The sequence below is a fragment of the Pongo abelii genome, chromosome 15, assembly GCF_028885655.2.
Source record: "Pongo abelii isolate AG06213 chromosome 15, NHGRI_mPonAbe1-v2.0_pri, whole genome shotgun sequence".
In the NCBI taxonomy this organism is placed as follows: domain Eukaryota; kingdom Metazoa; phylum Chordata; class Mammalia; order Primates; family Hominidae; genus Pongo; species Pongo abelii.
Genome location: NC_072000.2, coordinates 57,040,403 through 57,051,814, shown reverse-complemented (window position 1 = coordinate 57,051,814; position 11,412 = coordinate 57,040,403). Strand labels below are relative to the sequence as shown.

General features: G+C 42.0%; 1 pseudogene; it reads right to left on the bottom strand.

Annotated features, from left to right (window-relative positions):
• Positions 1-2,141: 2,141 nt before the first annotated feature.
• Positions 2,142-2,517, bottom strand: LOC112128841 (NADH dehydrogenase [ubiquinone] 1 beta subcomplex subunit 3-like; annotated as a pseudogene).
• Between the last annotated feature and the right edge of the window lie 8,895 nt (positions 2,518-11,412).

The window sequence follows — 11,412 nt, the reverse complement described above, 5'->3', positions numbered from 1 at the left end:
AAACCTTACCCTAGTTTACCCATGCTTTCCCTGGCTACCCATCCATAACTGGCCTTCCCCACACCTGTTTGTTTCAGTGAACTATAGTATATAAGGCTGAATTCAAAGCTACTTCTTTGAGATTGACTCATTTCTCTGTATATCTCCCACGTATACCTGAGGTATACATGTTAATCAACTTCTGTTTTTCTCTTTTAATCTGTCTTTGATTATAAGAATCTCACTAAGAACTATGAAAGGTAGAGAAAATTATTTTTCCTCCTCTACAACAGAAGTGAGAACTAGATGATGATGATGTAATATAATGACAAATTGTGTCTCTGAAGTAGAAAGCCCAACAAAATGAACAGAAGAATATTCAAGAGAACATCCCTGAAACAAAGAAAAGCGAATCTTTAGAATTAAATAACACCTTGTGTTTCAAACAACTTCAACATAGAACATTCAATATTGAGACATATCTTGACCTACCTATTGAAATTCAAAAATAAAGAATTCTTCAGGCATTCAGATAAATAATAACACATTATATGCAGGGGACAGGCTGAGCTCAGAACTTAATGGCAGAAGACAGTGGACCAATGGCTAATGGAGTGTAACCCAAGGATCTTATGCAAATAAGTTCCCGCACATGGGCAAAGAGGACTTTCCCAAACAAGAAAAAAATCAGGAAACACAGCGTCCATGAGCCTCTCTCAGAGAAACTACTTGATGATATCCTGGCAATTAAGAGAAGACTTCGAGAAAGAAATAAAGGAGCAGAAGCCATGTAAAAGGTTTTGGTGGGCCGGGTGTGGTGGCTCATGCCTGTAATCTCAGCACTTCGGGAGGCCAAGGTGGGTGGATCACAAGGTCAGGAGTTCAAGACCAGCCTGGCCAAGATGGTGAGACCCTGTCTCTACTAAAACTACAAAAATTAGCCGGGCACAGTGGCAGGTGCCTGTAATCCCAGCTACTCGGGAGGCTGAGGCAGGAGAATCACTTGAACCCAGATGGCAGAGGTTGCAGTGAGCCAAGATCACGACAGAGTGAGACTGTCTCAAAAAAAAAAGGTTTTGGTGAACACCAAATTAATTTAAATATAGATCAATACAAAACTGTTGGACTATCACTGAAGACAATGTTAATGTTATAAACTTGTCAAAATAAAAATATGAAGGCCGGGTGTGGTGGCTCATGTCTGTAATCCCAGCACTTTGGGAGGCCGAGGCAGGTGGATCACCTGAGGTCAGGGATTAAAGACCAGACTGACCAACATGGAGAAACCCCATCTCTACTAAAAATACAAAATTAGCTGGGCATGGTGGTGGGTGCCTGTAATCCCAGCAACTCAGGAGGCTGAGGCAGGAGAATCGCTTGAACCCAGGAGGTGGAAGTTGCAGTGAGCCAAGATTGCACCATTGCACTCTTGCCTGGGCGACAAGAGCAAAACTCCGTCTCAAAAATAAATAAATAAATAAATAAAAATAAAAACATGAAAGTTGAGGAGAGGGGAATGTGAGGAGAGGAAGTATGATAATCCTCTTTTTTTGTGGAAGTCAATCAATGTATAAAATTGAAATGTGTGGTTCACAAAAAAAAGCATCATTACTTCTGAAATTTCTTAATTTTACAAAGAAGTTTTAAGAGCTAATATTTGTTATACAGAAAAAAAAATTATTTGAAATCTAGCCTATGTAACAAACCTGCACGTTCTGCACATGTATCCCCAAACTCAAATAAAAATTTAAAAAAAAGAAATCTAGAAATTTTTTTCTTTCCACTTCACTTCATATTTTATTTTCTGTTCAATCCAAGTTGTTTTCTCCTATGAAACCCAAGTAAAACTATATTGAATATTGTTTGATAGCAAAGGAGCTTTAACATGTGACGATGTTGCACCCACAGGGTTAGAGAAATGTAGCTGAATGTGAAATACTGTTGACCCCCCCATGTGCATTTATTTCATTCCTATCTATTAAGTTGGCTTCAAATTATGCCTTACAGGGGTATGTAGATTTGCCAAAACTCGTAAAATTATACACCAAAAATGAGTGGGGTTTTTTTGCATATATATTATTTTACTTTATTAAATCTTACTAATATTCTTTAAGGGACAAGCCAGACAAGTAGGCTACAGTGAAGAAATCTTATTCTGAAGAGTCAAGAAACCACTATGGTACTTCCAGGTATTATCTTCAGTGATGCTTCTTATCTTTATTCAGGGACTCCAGATAATATTCAGCTCCTACAGCTCCCACAAATGCAGCAAATCCCCACTTGAATCCTTGAATCCTTTTAATAATGCACCAATAAAGGAACCACTGTTTGCAAAGCCACCCATGTATCTCCAAGCTTCATCTTGGTCCCATGGATCCCTTAGCCCTTGCGAAGCCAACTTCTTCTTGACAGTTTCAAATGGTGTCCCTTCTATCTTCCATTGTTTATAATCTGGAAGTTCCATTTTACTATGTCCATGTTCATGAGCCATGTCTGACAGCAATCTGACCTCTCAGGACACTCAACTCTGCAACCAGAGCCAACCCGGGTGTGTTTTCTTATATGTAAGTTTACATCGATAAAGTTTATTTAAAAGGTTTTTAAAATTATGCCCAATTGGAGTCTTTATAGAGGATCAGGAAAGAAGTGAAGGTGAGAAGGCACAGCTTACCCTCCCCCATCTCCATTGAATTAACCTGGACAGCAAGACACTAATTTCTTTTACCTAAAGACCTTCAATTTAGGGTCTCATAGCTTTAAGGGTCAGGGAAGAACACAGCTGTCATAAGAGTAGATGTCAATTGACCTGACTATAAACATAAATTGTGTACAGCTGAAGGTGGTGAGGAGGCAGAACAAGCTGACAAAATCATTCCAGTGACGTAAAGGTAAACTAACACTTGAGACAAACAATACTTCTAGATGACACCCCCATTTCTGCTTTCCAGAGTGGCTTTAACCCAGTCCTTCATGGACACATGGAGATGGTCTCCAGATGGGGTGTGGTGCCCCTGGGTCTGTGAATGGAACCTCATGGGGGCTGGGACAACCCACAGGTGACTCAGCTTCCATGAAGGCGTCCCCTAGCTCTGCTCCAGTTACAAGCAGGCCCAAGCGAGGGAGTGGCTGGCTGGGGTTTTTCCAGCACAAAACCTTTTCAGTTTTCCTAACAATTTCCCGCCTCATGTCTGCAATGTTTTGGCAGCTGCAGGGCCTCTTTTTCTCCTCCCTTTCAACTTGCCTGGTTTGTTGAGCCACAAGGGAGACCCAAAACCCTGAAGAACATCCCGGAATGCAAAGCATTTGCAATGAGTCACAGCTGCAGAGGTGCCAGGCTTAAGTAAGACAGGGAAGCAGGGAGAGAGGTCAGGGGTCTCAGCTGCAGAGTTTATGTCAAAGGCTGGACCCAGGAAAGGGGAGCGGTAGCACTGGCTGGAACAAGGAAAGAAAACAATGAGAAATAGATGCATGGGGACCACTCCTTTGAAGCCTCCCCACCTGCTTTGCATGGGGCTGTCAGCCCTACTAGCCACTCTCTAAATTCTAAAAATTCTCACAGGAATAAGAACTTTCTGGATGACAGAGGAGTGTAAGTTGGCATTTGGAAAATGATCCCTGACAGTCTTCTAACCAACAGTCATAAAGGGCTGAGCCCACTGAGCTTTGCAATACACTATTTTAAGATGTACTTTAAAAACGCAGTGGGCGTTCTCTTCTTTTGCTCCCACAGAGGGGCATTCACTGGCTCTTTCTTGCCTAAAAAACACGCCTCCCTTTTAAGTCCTGGAGAGAGCCTTTGGGTGTCAAAACATTACTTCCTTTTCATTTTTGTATTAACAATTGTGAAGAGAATATATTCATAATATTCACCCAAAATATTCAAAAAACTATAAAATAAGAAGTGTCTAACTTCTGTTTTCCCCAGCCACCTAGTTCTTCCTGGAAGCAAGTTTCTTGTGTATTTTTCCAGAAATATTCTTTGCATGTATAAGCACGTCTAGTATATGTAATTGTTTTTGTACAAATGGCATACATTACACAATATTCTCCTGTTTTTCTAAACAACCTTGAAAACTGCTTCATGTCAGCACAAACAGAACTGCCTTATTTGTTCATTTTCACTAGATAAACAGTACCCTGTTTATATACATGTTGGTTATTTTCCATCTTTCCCTATTACAAACTGTGCTTCAGTGACAGTCTTTTAATATATATCATGTGTGGGTAAAATTTCTAGAGGTGAGATGTCTATGTCAAATTTGGATATTTTGGTATTTTGTCAAATTGCCCTTCATAGAGATTGTACCAATTTATATGCACAAGTATGAGAGTACCTGTTTCCGGTCCAGTGCAGTGGCTCATGCCTATAATCCCAGCACTTTGGGAGGCTGAGGCAGGCAGATCGCCTGAGGTCAGGTTCGAAACCAATCTGACCATGGCGAAACCTTGTCTCTACTAATACACAAAAAAATTAGCCGGGTGTGGTGGCATACACCTGTAGTGCCAGCTACTCTGGAGGCTGAGGCAGGAGAATCACTTGAACCTGGGAGGTGGAGGTTGCAGTGAGTCGAGTTCACACCACTGCACTCCAACCTGGGTGACAGAGTAAGACTGTGTCTCAAAAAAAAGAAAAAGAGAGGGACTGTTTCCCCATCCCTTAGCACAGAATATTCCAACTTTTTTACCAATCCCAACCGATGTTAAAAAATAATAGCTTATCATTTTAATTTGGTTTCATCTTTATCAAATGTCAAGCATCTTTGCCTATGTTTGAGAGCCACTTGCATGTTCTGTTCTGTGAACCATGTTCTCTGCCTGTTTTCTCTCACATTGCTGTTTGTTTTGACTTGTTGAACTCTATATATCAGGGAAAATCATGTTTTGTCAATGTATATGTAGGAGGGTTTTTTCCCAGTTTGTTTCTTCTTCCCTGTATACTTCCACTGTTTGTTTTGTACAGAATTCTAGTTTTATGTTTTTGAACTTACCTTTTCATTCTTGGCCTCTAGAAAGTTTATCATTTAGATAGTATTTCCCTTGAAATTATGAAAAATTTTCACGATATATTCTACTCAAAGATTTATTATTTTGTGCTCAGCATTTATATCTGTGATCCAGCCAGAATTTATTGTAGTGACGAGATAAGTAGGGCTCCACTGATATCTTTTTCCAGCTGGCTCTCTGGTAGATTCAACACCGTTTATTGGGCCAGGGATTCAGGCACAGGTGAGCAGGATCCTCTGTTTTAGGGTCTTTCACAAAACTGCAATGACAGTGTCAACCAAGCCTGGGGTTTCACTGAAGCCTCAACTGGAGAAGGACTTGCCTTCAAGTTCACATGTTTGTTGGCAGGATTCAGCTCATTGCTGCTTGTCAGGTGGAGGAGCTCAGCTCCTTCCTAGCCTTTTCTCAGAGGGCACCTTAAGTTTCTTGCCACATGGGCCTCTCCACATTGGCAGCTTACTTCATCAAAGCCAGCAGGGGCAAAACCAATTGAGTCTACTGGCAAGACGGAAGTTACAGTCTTACCTAAAGTAATCACAGAGTGACATTCCATCTCCTATACCATATTCTATTGGTAGAAGCAAGCCACAGGTTCCATTCCCACTCAAGGGGAGGAGATTATACAAGGTAAGAATGCTAGGAGAGGGGTATATCAGTCTATTCTCACACTGCTATAAAGAACTTCTCTGAGACTGGGTAATTTATAAAGGAAAGAGGTTTAATTGGCTCACAGTTCCATACCGCTGAGGAGGCCTCAGGAAACTTACAGTCATGATGGAAGGCAAAAGGCAAGCAAGCACCTTATTCACAAGGTGGCAGGAGAGAGAGAAGGGGGAAGATCCCCTTATAAAACCATCAGATCTCATGAGAACTCACTCACTATCACGAGAACAGCATGGGGGAACCACCCCCATGATCCAATCACCTTCCACCCAGTCCTTCCCTCAACACCTGGGGATTACAATTCGAGATGAGATTTGGGTGGGGACACAGAGCCTAACCATATCAGTGGGGCTCACTGGGAGCCATGTAGCCTGTCTGCAATAATCCACACTCTGGCCCCCAGTGATCCATGTCCTTCCTATGTGCAAAATACATCTACCCCATCTCAAGTCCTCCAAAAGTCTCATTCTATTACAGAGTCACTTTGAAGGCCAAAATCTCATCATCTAAATCAGGCCCAGGTGTACAGATGAGGCTCCTCAGGTGTAACTCATTAAGTCCAGCTACTGCAGCACAATTCCCCTTCATCTGCGGACTTGCAAAACTATGAAATGGAAAAAAAAATGAAACAAGTTGTCTGCCTCACACACACAATGTACAATGGTGGGACAGGAGAAGGATAGCAGCTAGAGGCATTCCTATTCAAAAAGGAAGAAAATGGGAGGTACACGGGAGTCACTAGTCCATGGCAACACACAGATTTAGGTTTGTTCAAAATGTCCATAGCCCAATTGCGGTATTACTCCATTTTGTGCATTTGTTTTTTCTTGCTCCTCTCTTTTTACACACACACACACACACACACACACACACAGAGTTCCTTTTGTATTACTCTTTTAACCAGCATCATCCTTTTCCTTCTTCTTCCTTTTTTTTTTTTCTTTTGGAGAGATGAGATCTGATTATGTTTCCCAGGCTGGTCTCCAACTCCTGGGCTCAAGTGATCCTCCCACCTCTGCCTCCCCAAGAGCTGAGATTACAAGTGTGAGCCACCATGTCCAGCCAATCACCATTATCATCACTTTATGCTTACTAAGTTCTAGGTAACTTTCTAACTGTTAACATTTATTAACTTATTTAACCCTCACAACAACCCTATGAGTGTAGGTACTATTATTATCCCGTTTTTACATAAGAGCAGACTGAAATAGAGGTTAAACAGCTTTCCAAGAACATACAACTAGTAAGGGCAGAACCAAACATGAGATGGGTATTCCCAGAAGAGCAATGGGCAGTAGGTTTCAATGAAGGAGAGACTAAACTGGTGTTCTCCGCTGGCAAAAATTCTTATTGATTCCTTGTAACACAAGGGTGTGGGTGTGTGTGGTATATGTGTGATGCCCTTTCTGTTCCCTAGTCAGCAGCAATCAACAACTGTGAGACTGTTCACAAGTCACAGGTAATTTTTTCCTACTTTGCTTCCCTGACAGACTGTTTCCTACAACTAGAGCAAGATTGTGTGCTTCTTCATTTAATCTCACCTCCCCCTACTACTCCTCAGTGTCCCCTGGAAATTCCTGCAGCCAGCCTAACCATCCTGTGCCCATCGGTTCTAACCAGGGAGTGTTGAGTGCCCCCTCATGGTACACTATGTGGGAGAATGTGTCTGAGACTCAGGCTGCAGGTTCCATCCTGGGGTCTTCACCAGCCCTCACTGATCTTTACTGCAAGCCCTTCCTCATTATTGTAGATCAGGGTTTGCAGCTCTACTTTATGGTTCTCCTTTCCCTCCTTCCTAATAGAACCTCAGCTTCATTAGTGCATCTAGCAGCCCCGCATGCATCTTCAGCAGCCCAGGAGATTCACGGGAAGAAGGCTGTATCCCCGATTCCCACTCAAGGCATGAGCTCTGATTGGCCTAAACTAATTTCAGTAATTCCTTCTCCCCTCTTTTGCGCGTGTTCAGTCATCTAGATTTGAACAAAACAGCACATGGCATTCCCTTCGGTGAGAGTTACGGATCCGGGGGCAGGCATGTGAACTAAATTGGTCTACCAGGACGTTTACTTGCCCTCTCACCCAGTGGATACAGACAAGGAATTATGCAGCCAAAATTGCTATGGGTCATGATAGGAAGACAAAGGGAACCAGCATTCAGATGTAACTTCTACATTGGATTAATTACAATCACTTATTTTTGAGGATATTCAAAACTAGATCTCATTACCTTTACGAACTCTGTTAGTTCATCCAGGACCTTAAACTATCAAAAGGTGTGATTAGCTTCAAAACAGACAGCAACAGCATTGCCCGGGGAAAGCCACCCTTGTAGTAATTGTCATACTCCAGAAGCAGGGGCAACCCACAATATTGCTTTCAGATACCCATCCTTAGACTCCCCACCTCCTGTCCTATTTGTCTGTTTACATGTCTGTCATCCATCCACTGGAGTGTATGGAGTGCTTTGGGGTGGAAACTGGCTTCTCCCCATCCAACATCTTACTATAGTGCCTGCCTGTCACTTAAGAATGAACAGATGAATACCAGGTGTGAAACACCCAGTTTCTTTCCAAATTTCACAGTGATTCCAAAGGCCCTTAGGATGCCCTAGGGATAAAAACTGAAATCAAAGTGGCATTCTGAGTAAATAAATGAAGGCTGGGTGGAGTAGAGACTTCTCTCTGTATTCAAAGCCCATTGCTCCTGTGAAGGGCAGAAGGAAATGTTACAAGAGTCCCCCCATTCCCAGCTTCATTACTCGTGTTGTGTGTGCTAAATTTGTTGTATGTTGGTAGTTTCTAAAAGTCTGAGTGGTCCTTAGTACTCTTCTTCCCACAATGAAAAGTAAAGAAACTTTTGTGCTTCAGGCCCAGCACAGAGGATTGATTTAAGTGAGCCTTAAGGAGGATCGCAGAGTGGCTGGGGCTTGGAACAAGGCATTTTCCCCATGGCAGGGTAGCTGGGAAGGGGTAGCTTTCACAGACTTTCTGGAAGTAACAAAGATGGGACTCCATTTGCACACAGATGAAATGATGCTGGATTTTGAGTGAGCCCCAAATCCAATGACTGGTACCCTTCTAAGAGGAGGAGATTTGAAACACAGAGACACATAAATAGCAGCCTGTGTGAAGGTGGAGGCAGCAATTGGAGTTTTGCTGCCACCAACCAAAGAACACCCAAAGCCACCAGAAGCTGAAAGAGGCAAGGAAGGATCCTCCTGTCAGGCTTCAGAGAGAGCGAGGCCCTGCCAACACCTTCATTTCACACTTCTGGCTTCCAGAACCATGAAAGAAGGCATTTCTGTGGTTTTAAATCACCCAGTTCGTGGTAATTTGTTAAGGCACTCTTAGCAAACTAACACGGGATACATCCGTATCAGAGACCACCATCCCTTGGGCCTCTGATTATAAGTGATTAAGAAGGATCATTTCCATTTCTTATCTAACGGTTGATGACTCAGACCATTTTTTCATATTGCTAACCGCATGTGTGACTTTTTAAAAATAACCTTTAGGCCTGGCACGGTGGCTTATGCCTGTAATCCCAACGCTTTCCCAGGCAGGAGGACTGCTTGAGGTCAGGAGTTCAAGACCGGCCTGGCCAACAGGGCCAAACCCCATTTCTACTAAAAATACAAAAATTAGCCAGTCATGGTGGCTCAGGCCTGTAATCCCAGCTACTTAGGAGGCTGAGGCAAGAGAATCGTTTGAACCTGCGAGGCAGAGGTTGCAGTGAGCCAAGATCACACCACTGCACTCCAGCCTGAGCGACAGAGCGAAATTCTGCCTCAAAAAAAAAAAAAAAAAAAAAAATTGCTCGGCATGGTGGTGTGCACATGTGGTCCCAGCTACTCAGGAGGCTGAGGTAGAAGGGTTGCTTGACCCTGGGAATTAAAGGCTGCAGTGAGCCATGACAGTGACACTGCACTCCAGCCTATGCTACACAGTAAGACCCTGTCTCAAAAAATAAAATTAAAAAATAAACACAACCCTGCTTATAAATGCTTAGAATTCTCTCTAAATTCAGGGTATACAAGAAGGAGTATCATTTGATGCCTCTGGTGGTAGGGACTAGATTACAGGAACAAAGATAGGACAGAGCATTTTAAAATATATACCCTCATGCTGTTTAAGTTTTTTTATCTGTGCCTTTCTTTACTTAAAAACACACAAACACACAGTTAAAGAAAAAAATAGCATGGCATTCCTATTGCTTCTATAAACTGTGATGTAGTTGTCACAGAGTTACATAAAAGTATCTTTTAATCACCAATTGCTTAATCAAAATCAAACTATTAATTTGTTTATATAAAGAATGGTGGTATTACTATTAACAGTTTGGCAAACACATATGAAACGTTGGTGCTTTGTTATGTTGCTACTGCCTGAAACCTGTTTGCAAATCAAATATATTCTTTCTTTGCTTGTTTAATTTCTTTGTTATAACTTTGTTTGAATTGTTAGGGTACATTTGTACCTTCTGTAATATGGTTGAATAAAAGTGAAGGCAGGCTGTAATGATTGTTACAACCAGTCTCCTTAAAAAAAAAAAAAAAAAAGAAGACAGGAATCCCAGGACACAGGCAATTTTGGGTTGCTTATTTTTTTTGCCAAATGGAAAGCTGAGATAGGCTTACCTGTGAATGTGAAGTTTAAAGATAATGATTATTACTACATCTGTCAGTATTTCTGGAGACCCAAAATAAAACGGCACTCATTAATGCTCATTCATTCTTTCATTCAAATGTATTGCCTACATGTGCTTTGTAATGTGTTAGAGGCTAAGGATTTATAAAAGCTACATAAGGTGGGAACCTGCTCTCAAGACAGCGACGAACCTGTAACTGGGTATATATGTACGATTCACTCTGATGGGTGCAATAGGAGCACACAGCAACCCACGTGAAAGGGGTGAATTGCTGTGTTCAGAAGCTTCAGGAGGACAGCTTATGTGGTAAAAGTCATAGAGATGATTAATGTTGTTAACCGATCCATGATGGACTCTATCACAATTCCATAACCATACTTCCAGGACATCTAAACAGACAAGTTTTTTCCTCTTATGCTGTCAACTTCTTTGATTATTGGTAGTGTCTATTTCTTTTTTTTTTTTTTTTTTGAAGACAGAGTCTCACTCTGTTGCCCAGGCTGGAGTGCTGTGGGATGATCTTGGCTCACTGCAACCTCTGCCTCCCGGGTTCAAGCGATTCTCCTGCCTCAGCCTCCTGAGTCACTGAGATTACAGGCGTGTGCCACCACGCCCAGGTAATTTTTGTATTTTTAATAGAGATAGGGTTTCACCATGTTGGCCAGGCTGGTCTCGAACTCCCTACCTCAAGTGATCTGCCCACCTCGGCCTCCCAAAGTGCTGGGATTACAGGCGTGAGCCACTGTGCCCAGCCAGTGTCTATTTCTGATGTGCTCTTAGCAACTTTCAAAGACCTGACTGGGTTCATTCACATACATTATGGGAGGATGACAACATCAAATAAGAGGAATAAATTGGAAGCAGAGAGAGGTTCCACTGTAAGGAAAGTAAAATAAAGAAGCTATACATTTTGAAATTAAAATTTTACATTCTCAGCCAATTCAGCTATTTAGTGATTTGGTCCATGTACTGCACTATACTTGACAATTTTCACTGTTAAGAGCTAGAACCATTCAGAGTAGTGCGGGTCTTTCAAGAGTTTAGTCTATTACTTAGTACAAACCAATCTTGCCGAAGGACATTACTTACATGCTGTGGCAGAGATACTAGCTGCTTCTT